Source organism: Puma concolor, chromosome C1, assembly GCF_028749965.1.
Source record: "Puma concolor isolate L17-30 chromosome C1, mPumCon1.1.hap2, whole genome shotgun sequence".
In the NCBI taxonomy this organism is placed as follows: domain Eukaryota; kingdom Metazoa; phylum Chordata; class Mammalia; order Carnivora; family Felidae; genus Puma; species Puma concolor.
Genome location: NC_141674.1, coordinates 22,753,445 through 22,776,392, shown reverse-complemented (window position 1 = coordinate 22,776,392; position 22,948 = coordinate 22,753,445). Strand labels below are relative to the sequence as shown.

General features: G+C 61.1%; 1 long non-coding RNA gene across 1 annotated transcript; it reads left to right on the top strand.

The window, feature by feature from the left end:
- The first annotated feature begins 19,616 nt into the window (after window positions 1-19,616).
- LOC147577878 (uncharacterized) lies at window positions 19,617-22,605 on the top strand. Its single transcript, XR_015254147.1, has 3 exons — window positions 19,617-19,709; window positions 21,948-22,071; window positions 22,544-22,605. It is a non-coding gene; the product is annotated as an uncharacterized LOC147577878 (long non-coding RNA).
- The last annotated feature ends 343 nt before the right edge of the window (window positions 22,606-22,948 follow it).

Below are 22,948 nucleotides of genomic sequence, written 5' to 3'. Positions count from 1 at the left end.
TCCTCCGAACCTTCCAGAGCTACTGGCCTGTCCACCCCCGGGACCAGAGGCAGAATCGGGACTAATATGGGGGAGCAAATGCATTGGACTGAAGCCCGTGCTCTCTGGCTGTGTCTGCACCTACTTCCCCACTGTTCGCAGGCTACCAAGGGTTCCAGAATATGCTCCTGAGCTCTGGCCATGGTTCAGTTACACGGTCCCTGTCCAGGGAGGCCCCGTGTCTGGGGACAGAGAAACAGAAGGCAGGGGCCCATTCACCTGAGGACCCGGAGGCTCAGGACAGGACAGGACAGGACCTTTGCTCCTCAGAGTCTGGGTCCAGGTCCCTGTGGGTTCATGGGGTGAAGCTCCTTCCACTCCCGGGTCTCCTGGGCTGGCACAGAGTCAGGGGCCTCCTGCCTCCCAGTCTCTGGAGGCCCCATCAGGGGGTCATGATGCCCATTTATAGACCAGAGCACTGCCACCAAAAGGCCTAGGAAGTGCGAGTGACCTCTCAGACGCCGTGTCAAACACAGCTCTGTCCCCACAGACCCAAAGGAGTGGGGGTCCCTGAGGGGTCATGATCTTACATCATGAGTTTCAGCCCTGTGTCCACTGAGGGGTATCTCGGGCTGCAGAGGAGGCTGAGAGAGGTCAGAGCGTAGCAGTAATCGGGCGGACAGCCTGCTTGTGGGCGGGGTCATCCCATCTTGTGGGAGGGGCCAGCCTGGGGCCTCAAATTATCTGTCTTAGAGACTGGAAAAGTGGTCACAGCATCCAGTCAGGTGACAGTCTACCCAGAAGGACCCAGGTTCACAGGGAAGAAGGTGGGGCTGCTCTGAGCTGGGGACCCCAGGGCATCCCTCTGCAGAGAACCCCTCCCCAGCTCTCCCCACCGCCAGCTTTTGCCCTCTATCCCCTCCTCCTGGGCCTACCCTTCCCTGGCTGCTATGTTTCATTACCAGTGCACTTACCTGTTCCTGTCTCCCCGGCTAGAGCGTGAGCTCCGTGCTGACAGGGCAGGCATATAGCTGCCTCGGTCATGGCCGTGTCCCTGGTGCAGGGCTGGCACACAGTAGATACTTGGTATGTTTGGTGAATGAACAAGGGCAGGAATGACTTAATTCAACTTTAGGGGGAAGGCAATGAAGCAGGGGGCCTCAGCCCTTGCCTTGCACTGCCCCTCTGAGAAATGGGCCAGACGCCCTTTCCCCTGGAGAAGCAAAGCTCCCACTTCCGAGTATGAGGCACGTGCCATTTCCCAGCATTAAGTATTTTTGAGACTTTCTTGATCCCCCTCTTTGGGTGGAGCATACCTCATTCGACACTTGGAAGAATACAGTGCAGGGCCTGGAGTTGGGCTGCCGTGAGAGGAAGCTGCTGGCCGTGCCTGATGCAGTCCCCTCCCGGAGCACCCCTCCCCAGGCATTCCCTGCTTCGGTCCCATTCCAGATCAGTCCCAGAGCCACCAGGCTGGAGCATCTGGCGTAGGGAAGCCATCCGTGGCAGGGACAGAGGTGATGCATCCAGGTCTCTAGAGTCCGGGCTTAGAAGGGGTGGGCGGCACTGAGGAAGGAGAAGGGAGCAAAAAACATTTCATGGAGCCCCTGTCCTCTAGACTGCCTTGGATGTGCCTGTCTTAACAGGCAAGTCTGTCTCTTCCCTCGTCCCCCTGGGGACGGGCTCTGTAAACACTTGGAGAACTGACTGGAGAGTGAGTGTAGGTTCCAGACCCTCGGACAAGCACCACCCCTGTGGGGATCTCCATTCCTCTACCTGCGCAGGGAGGAGGTTGGAGCCACTCAGGGGTTCCCAGCCTTAGCCATGCATTAGAATGCCCTGGGGTGGGATGGAGCTTTTAAAACTGCAGATACTAGACCCCAGGCCCAGAGACTCAGACTCAGCCTGAGGCTGTGTGATACCCTGGTTCAGCACCAGGGCTCCGGAGTCAGTTAGTTCCAGGCTTGACTTGCGAGCCGGCCTCTCCCTTAGCTGAGCGACCGTGGGCAAGTGCCCGTACCTCTCTGGTCTCCTCCCAAAATTTGCGTGTTCGAGTCTAATCCCCAGTGAGATGGTATTTGCAGGCAGGGCTGTGAGGAGGTAATTCGGTCTTGGGGTGGAGCCCTGGCGAAGGGGACCAGAGTCCCTATAAGACCACAGAGCTACCTCGCTCTCTTTCCTCCTCGTGAGGCTACGAGAAATCAGCCGTGGGCCACTCAGGACCTGACCACACGGGGCGCCCTGATCTGGGACTTGCAGTCTCCAGAGAACTGCAAGAAATCAATTTCGGTTGTGTAGAAGCCAGGCGAAGACAGCCACGGGATCTGGTGCACAGGTTGTGTGAGGACGTGTTGATCCAAAGCGCTCACCACCCCCCTCCCTTCCCGGGGCGCACCGTGAGGCTCAGGCACCACCAGCTGCCGCCTTGGGGGACCCTGGTCGTGTGGGCGTGGCTGTGCCTGAGGTCCCACCTGGGAGGCCGGCTGGGCCCTCCCACCCCCTCCTTGCCGCCGCCGCCTCCCCTGGGGACCAAGCCGCTCTGCCTGTTTAGCCCTCTCAATCAATCTGCCTTTTCTTCTCCCACTTAACCAACAGCTTCATTTAAAGAGCCATCTGGGAAGATGGATGGATGGCACAGACACATTTTGTAGAATAAGTTTTCGGGGAGAAGAGCTGAGAAAACAAAGGCACAGCACTGAGGACGCCCATCTTACGAGGTTCCATAACTCTGACCCTTGGAGCAGGGCAGTCTGTCTACACTGTACTTTCCCTGCTCTGCACCCCCTCCCCCCCACTCTTCTCGTCATCCGGGTGCATCTCCGGTCTTCAGGGGGCCTGCTTTGCTGACTCCCTCCCTCAGGTGAACCCCGCTCTCTCTCACCAGGGAGCGGCTGCTGCGGGGGCTCTCTTCCCTGACACCCTTCCTGTGCGATCGCTGCCCCACCTCGGGGAGCTGCCCGCCCCCAGGGGTCCCGGGTGAAGGTTTGTCTACTTGTGGGGTCTCCCAGGGCGGATGGGGAGACAACAGGTGGACGCCCCGCGAAGGAGAGACGCGGCCACCGTTGGGATGCGTGGATGGCCCTGGGGAGCGGTAATGACCTCCCCGTCTCTGGAGGTGTGCACAGAGGACAGGTGAGTGCTCAGCAGAGAGGCCTTACAGGAGGCAAACTAGCTGAGAGGCTGAGAAGCTGGGGCTTCAGAGGCCGAGAGCTCCGGGCTGGGTCCCGGCTGCATCGATTACAAGGCGTCCGACCTTCAGCAACAACTTACACTCACGGAGCCTCGGTTTCTTCATCTGGAAAATCAGGCAAAATAATAGTTCGCACTCTCCGGGGTTGTCATGGCGACGAAAGGACATAATGTGTGCGCAGCGCTCAGTGCAGGGTGCACGTTGTCATTACCAGGTGGGGGAGGTGACCAAGATTTTGACCTTCAAGCAATTCGAGATTTAAAATATCTGTGATTTTAAAAACCTACATCTCCGCGATTCTGTGATTCAATTATCCAAAGATGAAAGGACTTCATCAAATTCTAGGGCTTGAAGACAGTGTGATTTTGTGACCCTTCTCATCTAAGGCTCCTTAGGGATCTAAGGCGGGGCGGCCCCAGATGCGCTCTCCGACCGACGGCACTGCCTGTCCCCCCGTCCTGGACTGTCACGTGGGTCCCGGGCAGGTCCCTCTTCCCTCTCCAAACCTGCTGTCTGCTGCTGCTCCTCCTCAGTCCCCTGGGCCCACATCCGGCCTCTTCTCCTTCTCCTCTGCCCCAGACGCACCAGGTCTCTCGGTTGGAGGGCTGCGTTTCCCGCCTCAACACCTGACCCCCGAGGCCACCCCAAGGCAGAGGATGAGGCTGGTGAAGCTTCCTTCAGCCCCCCGGCAATCAGAGTCCTCACGCTCAGTGCGTCCGGGGCGCTTTGTAAGTCACCATCCCAGCAACCGTGTGCCCCCTCACCCCCGAGGGGAGGAGGCCTCTTCCCTGGGCCGACCTAGCCCCGCCCCTGCTGCCCTCAGCCTCCTGGACTTCCTCCCACCTCTCCAGCCACCTCCCACCTCCCCCGTCTCTCCCGGTTCTGTCACACTGATGCCCTCCATGGACTGAGTCCCCACCCCCAAGCTTGTATGTTGAAGTCCCAACCTCCAGTGGACTGGTATTAGCAGAAGGGCTTCGGGGGGCGGTGATCAGGTTTCAGGGAGGTCCCCCTGTGATGGGATTCATGCCCCTCCAGAGGAGGAAGAGAACTGCCTCGCTCTCCTTCCTCCATGAGGACACAGTGAGAAGGTGGCATCTGTGGCCCACAGGAGGGCCCTCACTGATCCGACCTCGCAGCGTCCTGCTCTGTCCTTTGGGCCCCTGAGCTGTGATATTTTGCAACGGAAGCCCCAGGCTAATTCAGAGCCCTCATTCTCCCCCTCGCACCTCCCCCTGCGTGAGCTCACCACACCCGTGGGCGTATCCCCGTGCTGGACATACAGAGCCGAGCTAGACAAGCCGCCGCCTCCTGCCCCTTCCTGTCCGGGGGCTCAGCCTCTGCCATCGGGGGGGGCCACCATCCCCGCCCTTGAGTTCAACCCTTCAGTTTCCTGTCAGCCCTGCTCCCCCCACACCGTTCTCATCCCTGAGTTGCCCCCGCGGCACCTGCTCACCCAAGTCAGAGACAACGGGGCACCCCTGCTCCTGCCCCCCCTACACCCCAGGGACCACCCATTTTTATATCTTCAAACCTCTGGATTCCACCCCCTGCCGCACCGCCCAGCCCATCTCAGGCCCCATCATCTCTGGCCCAGATGTCCTCATGCCCTCCCCCTGGTCCCTCAGCCCCACTGCTGCCCCTCCGTCCAGCCACCCCGCGACCCTGAGACCTGAGCGAGGGGGGCTTCCCTCACCCTCCTCCCGCGGCGCCTCGCCCGTCAGGACACAGGGGACAAGGCCTGGCGCCCGCACCCCCCAATTCCCTTCCTGACCGGCCGGAGCCCGCGTGGACCCCATCCCTGGGTCTGCTGTCCCGAGGGTGAACCACGCGGCCTGTGTGCACACCGTCGAGAGCCGCGGAGTGCAGCCGTGTGTGGGGGTGCAGGGCTGGACCTGCCGGCCGGGGTGTCTGCACGCTGCGGGCGAGACTGTGGAGGGAGGGGAGGGAGGGCTGGGTCGGGGGTCAGGGGTCAGGGGCCAGCTCACCCGACACAACATAGTCCAAGGCTGAGGAGTCTGAGAATTCCAGATCAAAACCTGGCGTTCCAGGTCACTTCAAAAACGTATCAGTTCAGGGAGGCGGATAGAACATACGGGATTTAACTGGCTTCAATCACGACTTTTAATACTTACTCTACTGGTCTTTGGGCCTCACTGGTTCTCGTGTCCTGGGCGGCACACGTATTGGGGCCACCCCACCCACCAGACAGCGATGTCCAGGCACGGGACGGTCACACTGATCCCTACCCAGCACCCACAGGGTGGCTCCCTTCCCATCATGGCCACCCTAGCCACTTAGGACGAGGTTCCAGGGCTCCGGATGAGCTTTGCTGTCCTACAAAGACTGGCAGGGCAGGAACTCGGGGTCAACAGTGGCACATCCAGCCTCGAGCCCACCTGCTGGGGAGGAGGTGGGAGGAGGCACCAGAAGGCTTGGCCAGGATGCAGGGGCTGCACATATCAGAGAGAGGCAGCGGCAGGAAGTTGGGGCTCACGCCCAGTTGTGGGGACACTGCCCACCCCCCCAGGGCCGGCTCTCCCATCCAGGAAAGGAACAGGCCAAGCCAAGGCCTCCGGAGGCTTTTTCACCCCCAAATCCTGGGCCCTCTGGCCCCCCCCCCACCCCCAGCAGCCCCAGCTGCCCTGGTCTCTAAGCCCAAAGGCAGCCAACACAGCTTTGCACTTCACCTCTCTGCTGGCAGGTCCTGGGGGCACAGACGAAGCTGATCCAGAAGGAGCCCAGGTCATCTGATCTGCGCTGGGGGTTCTGACGCGGGAAGGGACCCACTCCCACCTGCACCGCAGGGGGCTGAGGGCCAGACCCGGCCTGGGCCCGGGGACACCTGGCTCTGGAGGCCTGAGCCTGACTCAGGGCCTCTGCCTCGGGGCCAGCCTTCCCAGCCACCCCGTTTCCATGGCAACCAGAGCCCTCTGGCTGGGCTGAGCCCCACCCCACCCCACCCCTGCCACTGGGAAGGGAGCTTGACCTTGTGCCGATGCCGGTGGGAGGACACAGTCATTTCAGGGGGACCTGGGTGGACGGCAGGCGGGCTGTGATACTCAAGACTGGTGATGCGTCGGGGTGATTACAGATCTAGGCGCCCTCTGCCCTTGCGTGTTTTTGAGACAAATCAGGACGGTCTTACAGCAGGGAGGCAGGTGTTTCTGCTTTTCCTTGGCCTGTGAAGCTGGATGTACTGTCCCCTCCGAGACGGCAGAACAGGCCTCCCGGGCAGGTGAGGCCCAGAGTTGGGAGCGGCACCCGGTGGGGCCTGGAGGCTGCTGGGCGGGCGGGGCTGGGACGGGAGCCCCTTGGGGAGTCCTGGGGCCTGAGCACAGCTGGGGGGCGGGGAGGCCTGGCTCCTCCCGGGGCTCACCTGCTTCTGGGCTGACCCTGCCCTGGTTCTGCCCCACGGTGACCATGGACCCCTCCGAGTGGGCAGCTGGGTCGCTGGGAGGGGCCCAGGTAAGATCCGGGTTTGGAGGCAGGCGCCACGAGTTCCGATCTCCATTCTGGCCCCAGGCCTTGCACCAGCCTCCTCCCTCCCGTCCAGCCTCAGTTTCCCCACTGGTAGAGCGGGATGATGAGGCCCGCCACTCAGGGTGGCCGTGAGGCCCCAGTGGGCACAGTGGGTAACTCAAGGCACAAGGACAGCATGGTGAGGGCAGGACAGGGCGCAGTCCGGGCACAGGCTCTCAGCGGCTGCGGACCTCTGCCACCTGACACAGCGTCTCCTCGCTGTGTGACCTCAGGTGGGTCACTCCCCTCCCCGATCCCTTCTCTGCGAGGGGGTCCTGGGGACACGGGGACACAGGCGGGTAGAGTGCTGGGCACTGGCCTGCAGTGCTCACGCTGTCTGAGGCCTGAGGGGGCCCGTTCCCAGGACACTCGCGAGCCTGGGACATGGGACGGGGGCAGGGAGGGGTGGTTTAGGGGGCTCGCGGGCTCAGTGCACATTATGGAGGCTTCAGAAAATACCTGCGGTCAGTGCAGCCTCCCCCCTGCCCCCCTGTCACCAGCTGAGAGCCAGGCGGCCACCAGCCTCCGATCCTCGGGCCTGAGCCCGGGGGACCTGAGCTGCTTGCTGGCCTCGGTTCTTGGCCGGAAGGAGCTCCACCCTGGGGCGCCAGGCCGGGAGGCACAATGGCCACAGTGACAGGAGGGTAACCGGCTCATCTCAGGAGCGGCTGCCACAGCCGGAGCTCCCACGGTGCACCGGGCCCCGCGGCAAGAGCTTCCCAGCATCCCCCGGGTGCTCTTGGCTTCCCTGCGGTACACGTGAGGACCCAGGGCTCAGAGAGGGCCAGCACTTCTCCCCAACAAGCACAGGAAGGGGCAGAGGCAGGAACCACCTCGTGCCTACCCGCAGGCTCAGCCCCGGACAAGAGCCGCGTTCCCGCTTCCCGGCACAGTCCTGGGCTCAGCTCCTGTCCTCGCCCGTGTGCCCGCGCCGACCGATGCGGGCTTGGCTGGGAATGCATCCCCTGTCTGGATGGGCTGTCTCCGTGTGGACTGATTAGCTCCTGTGGCCGGGCCAGCTCTCTGAGGAGCCCTGATGGGACGTCTACGCCGACAGCCGTCGACAGGGACGTGCGGCCACGTGAGAGCAGAGCCCCTCTGGAGGCGCAGGAACTGCTGGACGGAAAGGAAAAGAGACTGCACCTTGGAACCCTGAGAAGTCGTCAGCAAGGCCGGGCCCCGCGCTTGGCAGGAGGCTGGGGCAGGGCCGGTCTGGCCGTAGACCGGGAGCAGGCCTCCAGCCCGGCGCGGTCCTTCCCGGCCCCACGTGCCTGGCGGGTGGAAGCAGTGGGGCACGGCCACTGTAGGGCAGGTGGGCGCGGCGGTGAGGACTGAGTCACCCTGGCCCCGTCACCGTGCCTGAGGTCCTGTCCTGGGAGCGTCCCCTGCCCAGAAGCCCCCTCGTGGCCTGGGTCCCTGCCAGCTGTCTGTGACCTTCTCTCCAGGGCAGGTCCCCGGCACACAGCCTCGGGTGTCTCTCTCTCTCTCTCTCTCTCTCTCTCACATAGCTTTGAAATGTTGGCCCTGCTGTGCTCCAGTCTGAGCTGGGGGTGGGGGTGGGGGGGTGGCAGGCAGAGGGTCCCACAGCCTGAGCATCAGGTCTCTACCGCCCCCCCACCCCCGACCCACAATGGGCAGCCCCTCTTCCTTCCCTGTCCCTCTGCAGAGACGCTGAGGCTCTGCACTCCCCTGCCCCTCACCTCCCCTGCCCTTGTCCTAGTTCACCAGTGTCCTGTTCTTTCTCACCGGGACCTGCTGTGTGACCTGAATGTCCCCAGCCCCCCCAGCACAGCCAGGCTCCCTCTGAATGTCTCTGTCCCCTTGAGTTTGCTCTGATTTCTCAGCCCCCAACACCAGCACCTGGGACATTTGCTCACGCCGCCCCCCCACCGACTCCCCACTGCCCAAGGCCAGGCAGGCACCGAGATCCCCCGGGGTCCCCATATCCCCTCCCCTTCTGGCTTCTCTGTCGCCTCTGCCCTGGTCCAGACCTATGAGCTCACATCCCAAGGGTAACACAGCCTCCTCTCTGCCCCCAGCCTCTAGGCTCCTATAATTCAGAGGGAAGATCTTCCTAAATCAGACCCTGTCACTTCCTTCCTTGGAAGGAAGGATCCTCCTTGGGTCGTCTGCTTTGAGGATAATGCCAATATTATGCCAATAAGACCGCTGCTCCTTGGTATGACTTATAAGTCTATTCACTCTTTCGTTTGACAAATATTCATTGAGTCACTCTTATGTGCCACACACCTCTGGGGATAGAGCAATGAGAAAACAGTCACAGACTCCTGTCCTCGGGGAATGTACGTTGCCAGTAATGGAGACAGACAGTGATTAACTGGGACGTACCGCACACGACATCAGGATGGGTAGAAGCTAAGAAGCACAGCAAAGCAGAAGGGGTAGAAGGTACCCGGAAGCGTTCGCACATAGAGAGCTGGTGGGGGAGCCCTCAGGGACAAGGTGGCATTTGACTGGTGGCTTAAAAGAGTGGGAGGGAATGAGCCATGAGGAGATCCAAGGAGGGGCATTGCAGGCTGCAGGAATGGCATAGCAAGTGCAAAGGCCCTGGGGTAAGAACGAATCTGGTATGTCTGAGGACCAGGACGTTAGCGCCTTCCCCCTCGGCCTGGCGGGGCCTCTGCGATGGTTAATGCTAATGTGTCAACTTGCCTGGGCTAGGGCATGCGCAGAAAGCTGGTAACAAGCTATTTCTGTGTGTGTTTGGGGGGGGGGGGTGCGGTTCCTGAATAGATTAACATTTGAATCAGCAGACTGAATAAAGAAGACTGGCCTGTCCAATGCGGGTGGACATCATCCAATCCACTGAGGATCCAGGGCAAACAAAAGGCCGAGGAAGGACAAATTTTCTCTGCGCTTTGAGCTGGGCCACCCCCGCCCCCGCCCCCTCAGGCGTTGACCCCACCGAGTCCTGGGCCTTCGGACGCAGACCGGGTCTCCACTGGCCTCCTGCTTCTCAGGACTTCCGGTTTGGACTGGAGCCACACGGCCAGCCGTCCCGGGCCCCCAGCCTGCACGTGGCAGGCGATGGGATTGTGGTCCAGCCTGCTCGTGCTTCCCTCGGAGAGCCCCGACTCAAGCAGCCTCCTTGCCCGGCTCCCCTCCGGCCGCCACCCTCACCCCACAGCCACCCCCTCCGCCTCCTACCGCCTCCCGCCACCAAGTGTGCCGGTCGTCTCGCCGCTCTGCGACCTGCGCTGGGCCTTCCCCAGAGGTGCTTTTCCTCGCACCGCCCACCCTCCTACTTACTTTTCAGGACAGGGTTAGAGCTTCCGGTGTGCTCTTCAAATCCCCTGTGTTTCCCCTGTCAGGCAGCCCGGGCGTTGCTCTCCCTCCAGCCTGCCAGGCCTACCTCAGGGCCTTTGCACTTGCTGCATCCTGTTCTGGACCCCTCAGACATTTGCATGACCCAGAGCTTCATTTCCCCCAGGTCCCCACTCAAGCGTCCCCTCCTCAGAGAGCTCCCCCTGGACCCTTCATCCCTCTCCACCCCTTCCCCTGTTTTCTCCTCCTCTGTAATACATACCGTGACCTGACAGAAGGTAACAGACTCGTTGACTTGTTCATCCTCTGTCCCCTCGCTAGACCGTGGGCTCCGTGGGGCAGGGATTTCCTTGTCACGTTCACAGCTCTACCCCGGTGGCTTCAAGAGTGCCCGCACACCGCGATCGATGTATTTGTGGAGAGAAAAACGCAGGCATGAATGTGTCGATCACACTGAGCTGTCAGAGTCTGTTCCTGCCCCGCCCCTTCTGCCCTTGGCCAAGCACCCTGAGGGCTCCCCCGGGACAAGGGCCAGGCCGGCCATCCCTGTGTTCCGGGCCCAGCGCGGGTCCAAGCACGTCATACCATCAGCCAGGGTTTCTGCTGATGGATGGCTGGACGGGGTGTCCCTGAGAGCCCGCGGTTTAAAAATAAACCTGCTCGTAGCTTTTTCTCCTGTGTCGTTCGTAACTGCCCATCAAGGTCCTTGGCAGAGCAATTTCAGTCACTTGAGGGGGCTATTCAGGCTCAGGGAACAGTAAGCGTAGACGGAAACACAGCAAATCACATGAACCCGAGGGACGGAGGCCCCTCCTGCCCTGGGAACGCAGCACAGTCCAGGGAGAGAGGGGAGGGGGCGTGGAAGGTTTGTGGTCCCGCTGAGAGGCACGGGGGCCTTGTCGTGGGGACGCCCAGGATTCTGGGCCAGAGGGCCTGCGAGCCGGCGGCCCCTCCACGTCAGCTCTGGGCTTCTCCCCCTGCCTGGGCGTGTGTGAGGAAAACCTGTGTGGGGCGTCCTGGGAGCTGGCGGGGGCCCGCGCCTCTGTGGCCCCGGCCGAGCTGACAGGTGACAGAGGGAGGATGAGGAGAGTCCTCCCTCTGATCCTCCCTCCAGCCAGGGCCCCACCACGTCCTCCTTGGGGACAGCCAGGGCTCATCCCATCACGTGGCCTAAGCCCACAGCTGGAGGTGGGTCCCCTCACTCTGCCCTGACCCCCTCCCCCTTCTCTGACCTCTCTCCCCCCACCCCGAGGCAGAGCTGCTGTCCCCTGATGGAGCCCTCGCAGTGGTGGGGTCTCTAGCTGTCTGTCCCCTGTTCTTTCCCAGATACGAGTGTGCTTCCGGCCATTTCCCCTGGGATACAGCCCAGGGCCCGCACACGCCTCATGTTCCCGATCCCAGTCCAGCCTTCTCAGCCGAGGAATGGTGGCTCCCCCGCCCGCCGTGGGCGTCAGCCAACAAATTCCTCACCCCACACCCACCCGTCCCCAAGGTGGGGTACTTCCACCTTCAAAACTGCCCCCTGGGTCTGCCCTCTGCCATCCACGCCCTCAGCACCCCTCCGGTCCAAGCCCCCCATCAGCTCCTGCCTGGACGTCCCCCTTCCCCTCTTCACGGGCCTCCTGTCCCTACTCTGACCCTCCATGGAGAATGTGGGGAGCACAAGTCACATCAAGTCCCCGTTTGCTTAAAACCTGCAATGCTGCTCAGGACGCCTTGAACAAACCCAGCCCTTCACCAAGGCTCTTCCCTCCTCATCGCTCTGCCCCGGCCTCCTTCTTTAGTCCCTCTGACCCACCCCAGGGCCTTTGCACATGCTGTCTGTGCCCCCTAGATCACGCTGCCTCCCTCTCTTCAGGTGACCAGCTCCTTCGGGTCTCCGCCTGAAATGTCAGCTCCTGATCCCCCTGAGTTAGTCCTCCTCGCTATCCTCCCGTGTTGCCTCTTGTACACGGCGTGCTTGACTCCATCCGGAGGTGTGGCTGTCTGCGTGACTTCTCCTTGAAGAGCCACGTTCCTTTCCTGACAATGAACCCAGGAGCGTGGGCACCCGTCTGCTGTATGTCATTCCCCCCTTCCCCCGGCAGCGTGTGCCTGTCACATAGTAGGTGCTCACCAAATAACCTGGATGAATAAATGGAACCATAGGGATGGAAAAAGAGCAAAGAATAAGTAGACTGTGGCCCTTAAATAGAACAGAAATAACTCAAAGTGTTTTAATTGTTTTATTCGTGGGGGGGGGAGGGGCTGAGGACAAGTAGGCTTGTTTTTTATTTTGTTATTTTTAGTTTTGAAACTCGCACTGCCTAATCAAAGCTAGTAATTACAAGTCGTGTTTCTGGTTCGTGCCTCCTCGACTCGGGCCCGAGGGCAGGAACCATTTCATATTTAAGCAGTATTAGTTCTGCGGCGTTCTCAGGGGAGCGGGCGCCTGCCTGAGTGTGGAGCGTAATTCTCAGGGATGCTAATTAGATCAGGAAAACAGCCTGGGCCCCGGGCAGGGCTGCTAGGCGTGGGGGTGAAGGGTGTCCCTCCAACAGGCCCGAGAGGCCCGCCCACCCGCTGTACCCCACCCCACTCGCATCCCCCCACCGCCCCCCAACCCGTCCTCGCAAGCCCAGCCCCCGGGGAAAAGCGAAGCCCCCTGTCCCCCCTGGGCCACCTCTGCCAGACCTCCCCCGGGAGGCAGGCTACCTGTGGTAGCCGCAGGAGGTGAGGGGCGGGAGGAGGCGTTTCTAGACAGCCAGCTTCCTCCTGTCTTCGGCTAGGCACAGGATCAATCCTTCCTGGACGAGCCCTCCTCTCCCGATCACTTCCACCAGCGTTTCCCACCCACCGTCACCCTCACTGCCACCGTCACCACCCTCTCGCTTACCAGGTTCCGGATGGCGCTATGTCCCGGGCACTCCGCATACCCGGTCAAAACCCCCGATGGAAACCTCCCGGGGCAGCGTCACTGGCCGCGGTTTGCAGACGAGGAAACCAAGGCTTACAGAGACAAGGCTCTGGCCAAGGTTCCCCGGTGGGCGAGTCGGGGGAGAGCACTCAGCTAAAGAGAGCAGTACCCCCTGGTGGCTAGAACACGGGCCTTGGCAGCCCGCAGACCTGTGTTCGAGTCCTGGCTCTACTGCCTACCTCGGGCCCCTTTTCTTAGCATCTCTGAGCACCAGTTTCCCCGCGGTGCCACCAGGGGGTGCTTCGACAGCGTGGCCATTTCGCAGATGTAGAAACCGAGGCTCGGGGAAGGGGAGGGCTTTGTCCACATTTGCGCAGTCAGAATGCGGCTCTGGGGCCTGGCCGGGTCTGTCTGGTGCTGTTCTCCGCTGTGTCATCTACCAGGCAAGCTGTGATCAGTCTGCGCCCTCGCCCGGAGCGCTGGACCCCGGGAAGCTGGAGGTGGCAGAAAGCCCACCTGGAAACGAGAGAGCCGGAGTCCTGCTCACTTGTGCCTTTGCTCTTTATTACAAGGGAGCGCTTCCTCCACGCCGGTGCTGAGCCACATGGCATTTACAGCACGTTATAGTCTTTGCCTCGCTCGAAACAACCCAGGCTGGCACGGCTATTCTCCCCGTGTTACATGTGGGGAAACTGAGGCCTTAGGCCCCAGGGCACCGCATCCAGGAGGTGCTGTTAACTCCCAAGCCCGGGCTCTAACCTCCTCCCGATGGGTGCTCGGCGGCACTAAGAACGAGCCAGCTCTCATCTCAGTCCCCCTGCACAGCCTCGAGCACCTGCAGGCACTCTCAGCCCCATTTCACCGATCAGAAACCTGAGATCAGAGGTAAAGCCAGGACGTAGCTGGTCAGTGGGGAAGTCAGGCCCACCGAGGCCCCACGGACCACTCTCTGTCACCCGCTTCCAGGCTTTTCTTAACACTCCGTGTGCCCTCTTTCTCAGCGTGAGCGAGGGGAACGTGATGTGACACGGGCGTGGAAGGGTGTGGGGGCCTGTGGACATTAGCTTTGGGGAATGGAGAGAGGTGACGGTGGGGGATGTCATGCCCTAAAGGGTCACACAGAACATGAGTGGGGACATCCAGACCCAGATCCAACCAGCCAGGCTGCTGCTAGAATGTCCATCTCCTGCAGAGGGGGCGGGGGACCGTGCAGAGTTGTCCCCATCTGCCCCCCCATCCTCTCCCCTCGGGACCCTCCGGGCCCTGCTGGAGAGAGGACGCAGGGAGACACTGTCAGTCACACCCACTTGGCTCCTAGAAGAGCCTCGGTGACGCCCCATCCCGGCAACAGCTCCTGAGGAAGACAAGCCTGCCCCCCGCAAGAGGGGTCTCTGAGATGCCTTGTGGGAAATAGTGAGGGGAGGGGGCCAGAGAGAGCCGATCACAACCTGCAGACAAGATTGTCTGTTCTCTCCCTTCCCCCTCCCCGCCTTCCCCCTCTTCCTTTCTTCTCTCTCCCCCTCTGTCTCCGTCTCTTCCTCCCTCCCTTCCTCTCTTGCTTCTTTGTTTCAGAAAACACTAACTAATTTTTCTCTGTGTTTGACCCTGGGCTTGAGTGTGCAGTGCGGAGAACTGTCGGATGTGATGTCCAACGTCTGGAGCTTCCCGTCCAAGGGCACCCCCGCCCCAGCAGAGAACTGCAGCAGCACCTCACTCACTCTGTGGCCCTGGGCCAGCAGAGGACATGGACGTGATCTGCCCTGGGGGGCGGTGGGGGCAGGGCGGGAGCGGTTTCTCCACCAGACTCTCTGTTCCGGGCAATGTGCCAGGACCCAAGAGCTCTTAAGGGCCTATGAAAACGTTTAAGGCCCAGGAAAACAATTTATTTGGCTTCAAATAAAAAAGGAAAGCTGCAAAGTTGAAATTGATAAATGTTTAATCAAATGTCTACAAAGCGTAATATTATCAACTGCTCAACCATCCACTCCAACTCAGCTTTTGCATAGTTACATATAATTTGTATTTAGTGTGCGACGCTGGGACATTTTAATAGGTTTGATCTGATGGGGGAAAGGAGTTTCTAAAAGTGAGTGTCTGCGGCTGGAAAGGTCATAGAAGAAGGATGGCTGGGGGCGGGTGGCGAGAGCAGAGACTTGGCAGAGGAGGGGCACTTGGCTGGAAGGCTGCGGGGGCTCTTCCAGCAGAGAGAAGGGCACCCCCGGCAGGGAACAGCATGTGCAAAGGAGCAGTGCCTGGCCGGGCCTGGTTTGCCCGAAGAGCCTGGACTAACTCAGTGTCGACAGCAGAAAGTGGGATGGGGGCGGCTGGGGGGAGGGGGGGTGGCGGGAGCACAGCTGTTCTTTCCCTTCTTGAGCCTCTCTCCATTCCAGAACCTTCTTCCCCATCACCAAGGCCCGGCTCCACCTTCATCACAGAGCTGGGCCAGGTGGTGGCCCCCAAGCCCAGCTGGGTCTCCCCACGGACCACTCCAGCCTGGCTCCAGATGCCCCGTCCTGTGAACCCATGTCTGCTCAGGGGCTGCATCCCTGGTTCAGAAACCACCCAGAGACCCAGACTCTACGCTCGCTTCTTGGTTCATTTCTGGGCACGAGTGCATTGTTTCTTCTCCCCAGCCCCGCATTTCAGCTCAAACACCCCTCGTGTCCGTTGAAGAGACGATCGTGCAGTTACAAGCCCAGTTTGGGGAGGACACCCCCATTCTCTGCCCAGCTCAGAAAACCTCTAGGCTGGTGTCTTCGAAGTCCCTGTGTCCCTGGGCTGTCAGAGTGAAAGCCCGGGTTTCCTGGGGCTGGGAGCTCCACCAAGCAGGACCCCTGTCCCCTGTCAGTGCAGAACAGCCCCGGTCCTCCCCGGCGACAGCAGGGGCAGGTCACTTCCTCTCTTGCGGGAGTACCAGGCTGGCTGGACAGCGGTGGAAGGACAGGCCACTTGGCCCAGCCCAAGGGGGCTGACAGCAGGGGAAGGGGTCCCCTCAAACCGCCCCTCCAGCCAGCATGTCCGCAGCCGAGGCTTTAGGTTAGATGCTGCCTTCTCCGGCCCTTGGGTTTTTCTTCCAAAATGGAACTTCTCTCTGCCCTCTGGGGAGATGGGCGGCGGCTTTCTCCCCGGGGGGACGCAGCATGTCAGAGCAATGAGGTTGGGAGTTGAGAGGGGGGGTGGGCACGGGGTGCTTTGGGGGTAGAAAGAGCGGATCCTGTATACAGGATGCTCTGCCGTTTCGTCAGAGCAACATTAGACAGGTTCCCTCACTCTCTGTGCCTGTTTTCCCCAGCCGCCCCGGCCTCACTGGTTGCCTTGAAAGCAGCTCCCTCGCTCGGCGAGAAGTATCTGAGACAGTCCCGGGGGGCGGTGGGGGACGCAGCTGTCAATAGGTGTCAGCGGCTCTAATAAGAATAGTAACCGGGATTCTAGTAATTCTGTTCTTGTTGTTAGTTCATGTTGTGTGAGTAATGCTCGTAGATTCAGGGCAAGCACGAGGGCCTCTGAGGCCCTTCCTGGTCTGGCCCAACCCTCCTCCCTCCCTTCAGTCACAGAGGACCCCCCCCCCCCTCCTGCTTTTTCTGGCCTCTTTGCCTTCCGGCAGGCTGTTCCCCCAGCCTGGCAAGCCCTTCCATCATCCTCCCCTGGCAAACTCTCACTCTGCCTGGAGGAGACAGCCCAGAAGCCATCTCCCCTCTGAAGCCAGTTCAGACCTCCCTCCCCCACCCCTCCCAGGAGCCCCCTGGGTTGCCAGCACCTTCTCTGATACGTTCAGGTCAAATCTCCAATCACTAGAACCTGCACTTACATACCCTCCCCCCCCCCCCCCCCCGGGGCAGGGGCTTCCTCCACTGCCTTTTCTTCTCTGTGTCCCTGGTCCCAGAGCTCCACGTGGCACAGCGTGGGTGATCGCGTGTGATTACTGAACAGGGCACGGTGCCGGGTTCTAGGTCCCCAGCCATCCGCCCCGACTGCCCGTGTCGGAGCCTCGGTCTCCGCATCTGCAGTATGGGTGCGCCGGCCCCTGTGGGGCCCACCTCCCAGGAGCGCAAGAAGGCCTGGCGTCCCCAGGCTGGCGGCCCCACGCGGGGGGAGGTGAAAGGGCGGGGACTGTCTTCAGTTCTGGCGCCTGGTCTTCGGCGAGAGGAGCTGAGCTGGTCATGAGGGTCGTCAGGGGGGACGGAGACGGGACTGCTGTCCACGCCAGCATCACCCCAGAGCCGCGGAGCCCGGGCTGAGGGCGGAGGAGGGCCCTGGGCCGGGCGGGCTGGCCGCACCTGCTCCCTGGGGCGGAGGAGGGGACCCGCGCCTGCCTCCGGGTGTGGCGACCCCGCGGCGCTGCCGGCTCCGGCCCCGAGGTGGCGCTGCAGGCTGTCGCAAGGGCCACTCAGCCCTGGGGCCGCTGGAGCCTGGGGCTGGGGAAGGGTCTGGAGGGAGCGGAGGGGCGGGGCAGGGGGAGGTGGGGAGGAGGGGCCTCAGGAATGGAGGAGAGGAGGGAGGGAGAAGCTGGGGGAACAGAGGAGGGAAGGAGAGAAAATGCTAGGGAGGGGAGGGGAGGGAGGCCGGGGCTTCTTCCTGTTCAGGGGCTTGAGGAACCGGGTCCTCCTGGAGCTCCCCACCCCCATGTCTACAGGGCTGGCGCTTTGTCCCTTAACTTCCCTTTGACCCTCCAAGGCTCCCAGGGCCCTCAGGATGAAGCCCGAACCTCACAGCCAGCTCACCAGTCCTCCGTGATCCGACCGCAGTGCACCCCCAGCCTCCTCTTCCTCCACCTCTCCGTCCCCCTACCTGCACCCCCACCCCCCAGGCCCCAGCCCTGCAGAGCTGCCCGCTGCTGGGGGGGGGGGGGCGGGGAGGGAGCTCTCCCTCTCTGCCAGACCTTCGCAGGTGCCAGGTTGCCTCTGACTATACTGACGTCTCCCCATGGACCCCTCCCCCTCCCCCTCCCCATGGACCCTTCCCCCTGGCTCCCTGCTTCTCCCTCAGGCCTCAGCATGATCCCCTCCTCCCAGAGGTCCTCCCTGACACCCCTGTCCAGGGCTGGGTTCCCTCCCTCCCCAGGCTCCCCGGCCCTCCTGCATCTGCCCTGTCCTGGCACTGAGCACTCTGGGTTGTGATGGATTCCTGTGTGTCCCCAGCCAGACTGGGGGCTCCCTGAGGGCAGGGACATGCCTCATTCCCTTCGGTGTCCCCGGGGCCAGCCCAGGGGCTGAACAGGCAGAGGTGGGCAACAGAAGGTGGGATTCGTGAATGCTCTGATGAGGGGGCTGGGAGCGGGGAGCAAAGAAGAGAGGGAGCTGGGGGGAGGGGAAGAGCAGGATCCAGAGAGAGAGAGAGAGAGAGAGAGAGAGAGACACTGAGGACACCGGGCCAGGTGTGCAGGGACCCTCGGGCCCTGAGTGCTGCCAGGCGGTGATCTCCCTCCTGAGGTCAGCTGGCTGCCTGGCTCTGGACCCTTGTGACCGTAGGGGAGGGACTCCGGTGTCTCCGATGCCAGAGTGCAAGAATGCAGCCAGAACTACTGAGGCACCAGGACCTGGACCAGGGACAGGGGCCCCTCTGACCAGAATGCAGTCTCTCTCTCTCTCTCTGGTTGACTCCCTCTCCCCATAGGACCCCCACTCCCGAGCCTTCTCACTACCCCACACGCTTCAACTTTATTCACCATCAGCTCTAATGACCCGCGGACCCAGCCAGCCCTTTTCATCAGGCTCTCAAAGCACAAATGGGGGAATAGAAAGGCAGGAAGCGCCCCCAGCAACCTCACCGTGACCTCTCTCCGGTGCCATCTGTGCAGGACCTGCTCTTTACCAGACACAATGTCACATCTTAGTCAAACAGCATCCACCAGCCGGTTCCTGGATTCCCATTTTACAGACGAGAGACCTGAGGCTCACTGCTTCCCATCCCCCACGCTCTCAGATGCTGTCTCCTCCTCTGCCAATATCCCTGCTGGGTTTCCTTGGTCGGGTCTTCTGTCGTCTCCGGGCCTCAGTTTCCCACTCTGTAAAATGGGGAAGGGAGAGAGAGCTACCAGGTCCCTTTCAGCTGTGACCCCTGGGAGTCACCTCGCCCCATTTGGCAACAGCCGGCTGCCTCAGCAACGCTTGTGATCTGTGCCCTTCCCTCCCCGTGACTCGTTTGCTGTGTGGGGCCCTTGGAGAAGCCCCTGAGTAAATATTAATAATGCAGAGTTGCCTTCATGTCTGAGAAAGCAGATGAATCATTTCCTGCTTCCCTCCCGGGCTCCGGATTGTAGCTAAGGGTTTGTTGGATCTTTGGAGCAGTTGCCAAGAGACCTGGGCTGATGGGGTCTCATTGCTGGGGCAGAGCCAGGAAACAGCTAACCCCCCGCTGCCTCGCGGCCTGAATGCCACTGTCCCAAAGCCAAGTCTGCACCAGAGGCTCTGTGCACAGTCCTGACCCTGCCCCGGCCTGGCTCTGAGGCTCGTCCGGCCTCCCCTGGAAGATCCCGGGGTCCACCCGGCAGGGACAGAGGAGCAGGGGGCAGGGTGTGGAGGGCCTGGTCCTCACCCCCCACTGAGCCCTGCTGGTACTCATCTTCCCGGAGCTCATGCTGGTCATCACGCCCTGTGTCACACCCTGGGACGCATCTGGGTCCCCACCCCGTGTGGATGCCCTGAGCGCAGGGCCCTTCCAGGGGTCAGCCAGCCTCTCCAGAAGGGGCTGTGCTTCTGAGAGCTTTTGTCCAGCTCCTGGTGACCCCCTCCCAGCCCTCTTCCCCTACAGGGGACCTCCCAGAAGGCACACTTGTAGGTCCAGCTGGAGCCAGTGACGCCAAAGAGGATAGAGGAGAACTGATCCAAGTTGGACCAGGTGGGTTCTCTCTCCCGGAAATGGGGGGGGGGGGTTGGGACTGAGGGAATGTGGTTCCATCTGGGATGTTCTCTCCACTGGAGATGTGGGCGGCCATCCTCTGTTGGACGCAGCAGGCATGTTCCCGTGTCACTATTAGCGCTCCCCTGGTCTACCTAAGCCAGTTTGAGTTGATTCCTGCCACGACCAGCAGCGTCCGGGCCAGCCCGGCTCTCTGCTCCATTACCTCCCTCAGGTCTCTCTTGAGGTCCATGAGGTGGGCCTTTCTAGCCCCTCATTTCACAGGTAACAAAACCCACAGGGAGTGAGCTCAGATCACTAGCGTAGGGTCGCCGGAGCAGCATGGGAGCTTCCCCACGGCCCCGGGAAAGTCTCGTCTCTGCAGACCTACACGGAGCGAATGGGTTGGAACTAGAGGTCCAGGGGGACTTGCTGGGGCCACTCCTGCCAGAACCCGCCACCCCCCCCCCGCCTCCCCCCGGGGAGAAGGGTCACCACACCAGCGGACAGTGGGAGCTGCCTGAGTCCCCCAGGATAGCCCCGATCCGAGGGGGTGCCCCGCCCATCGCTATTGGAACAGGACGGGACTCCGGCAGCCTGGCCCTCCCGCTGGAGATTTGGATGATCTGAGATCAAGGAACTCTCAGAGCCACCCGTTACTGCTGCTGTCATGCCACAGGTGACTGGCTGGTGGCTGTAGCCTGCACCCAGTACAATGACCTAAGTGACCTTCTGGTTTGGTCCCCTAGATGGGCCGACGGATTATTTCCAGGGCCAGGGCTCCCAGGGCTCACACTTCACATCCATCCCCATTACCCTCTGCTGCCCTTGGGGAGAGTGACCCCAGGGCTCTGAGATAGAGCTACTTAAAACGAGGGCACAGGCTTCCCGCAGTGACACCGTCACACTGTGGGCAGCAGCTGTCTCCACAGGACTGAAGACAACCTTCAAAGTCAAGGGCAGAAGCAGTGGAGACCATCCTCCCCAAAGCCCTTCCTTAAACTGCTGAGGGAACAATATTCCAGAAAGGGGGTAGAGACCGGCCCAGGTCTCGCGGTGTCATTAAGTGGCCCCACGTGTCATTAAGAGTCCACAGAAGCCACAGCGGGCGTTATGTGAAGCTCGGGGGTACAAGGGCAAGTCAAGCAGACGTGGCCTCTATCCCCACGGCATTCACAACTGAAGATGGGAGAGAGGCCACCAATTTTCCGTGCACCGTGGAGCGCCACGGGGACTGGGCAGTCTGGAAGTCAGGGAGGGCTTCCCAGGGGAGGAAGAGGAGCAGGAGGAGAGAGCTTGGGTGTGCTGGCGTCTCCACACATGCAGGAGAGTGGCTGTTCCGGGCGGGAGAGGGTGCAGCATGAGGGCTATTTGGGGATGCTGGAGCACAGTGAGGAGGGCCAGGGGGGCACACGGGGCCGGGGGAGGGGCTTGACTCACATCCAGGACCCTGGATTCTAACTCCAGGTCGCCTCCCTCCCCAGGGGTGGCCATTTCTGGAAGGTGGGCCCCCACCCAACCCAAGAGAGGTGACACAGGTTAGGCACTCAGGTTGCCAAAGGGACACAGAGCAAACGAAGGGGTGGTTGGTCACTTGTTGTTTGCAAAGCTCTTCTCACACCTGCCCTTTCCCTGCATCCTGAGCACTGTCCCCACTGCGCAGATAAGGAAACTGAGGCACTGTAGAGGGACTAAGGTCTCCTAACTGGTGGGGGGAGAAGACAGATTTGAGTCTAAGTCTGTTTAATTCCCCATTCGCATCTCCCCACTCACCAGACCGCCAGGCAGGATTTTAAGTAGGGTGAACTGGGAAGGGTGTCCCGCAGGATGTGAGTTTTAATCCGGTTTGGGGAAACAGAAAGGAACAGAGATCCGATGGCAGGGAAGGTGGGGGAGAGGAAAGGCCGGTGTAGGGCCTGAGGCAGGGGGGGTCTCTGCAGGTGCGGTCAACTTAGCAAAAGGATCAACAGTACTGCATTTAGTTGGCGACCTAAAGGTGCCTGGACTTGGCTAATGCCTGACATGTGTCACCTCACTGGCCCCACAGATGCCCTGTGACCTGGCACTATCACAGCCAGTTAGTGGTAGAGTCAGGATCACACCCAGGTCCCCCCGAACAGAACCCAAGGGCTCGCCACCACACCCCAGAAGGAGCTTCCGCTGCCCGAATGTCTCCCTGGCTGTGTGACCCCCGACAAGTTGCTTACCTTCTCTGGGCCTCTGTTTCTTCATGTGCAGAGCAGGGATGATAATGCCGATGAAGCACGAAGAAGACATTGTTGTGCGTCCAAATCCTTCTTAGGAAAAGTGTATTTGGCTAAAAAGAGAAATCCGCGGAGTGACAGGAGCCAGTAACGCAAGGGTATGGAGCCGGCCGGTGCCGAGACTTTCTAGAAGAAAGCGGGTGAAAGTAGTCTGCAAGAGATAAGGAGGTCTGCCTCTTCCAGGGAAGGGGGGTGTGGACTCAGGGGAGAACAGCCAGTGAGGTGATAGCGTCTCCCCGCAAATATGCCATAAAGCTAATAAATTCAGAAACGCTTGGTGTGGGTGGATATTTTAGAAACCAGTGACGGAGCTGAGCTTTTGCACTTGAAATAACCCAGAACGAAAGAGACCGAGCCGGGCGGACAGAGGAGCCCAAACACGGGAGAAGTCCTGGGACTCAGGACCGCCGGTGGCCCCAGACTGTCCGGGACTAGTCGTACTCGGTTCTCGCAGGGACGAGGGCACCCCAGCTGGCACCTGCTTACCCTGACCTTGGTAGTCATGCCTGCCTGCTCGCCGCCCCCATAACCCTCCCAAAGTCGTACATTCCTGCTTCTTCGCATGTCAAGCCTCCCGTTGCCCCTTGGGTTCCATTTTCGACTGCCCTGCGGCCATTCTCGCTCCTTCCACCGTGTCATCTTCATCACGCTTCACGCTGCACCCGCCACAGCTTCCTGACTTGTCAAGGTCACCGGCAAGCCTCACGCTGCCTCGTCTCAGGACCACGTCTCTGCTGGGAGGTACGTGCCACGGGGAACCACAGCCCCTCCCTTCTGGAAACACTATGACTCCGTGACACTGGCCTGCCTGCCCTCCCATCTGTCCGGCTCACCTGCCTGCCTCAGTGTCCCTTGCTGAATTCCCGCCCTGGCCCCGAGGACTCAGGCCACTTCTTCTTGGATGGGAGACACCTCTTTCCTCTCCAGAGCTCATCAGCCGCCGTGGCTATTTTTAACAGTTTCATTGAGATATAA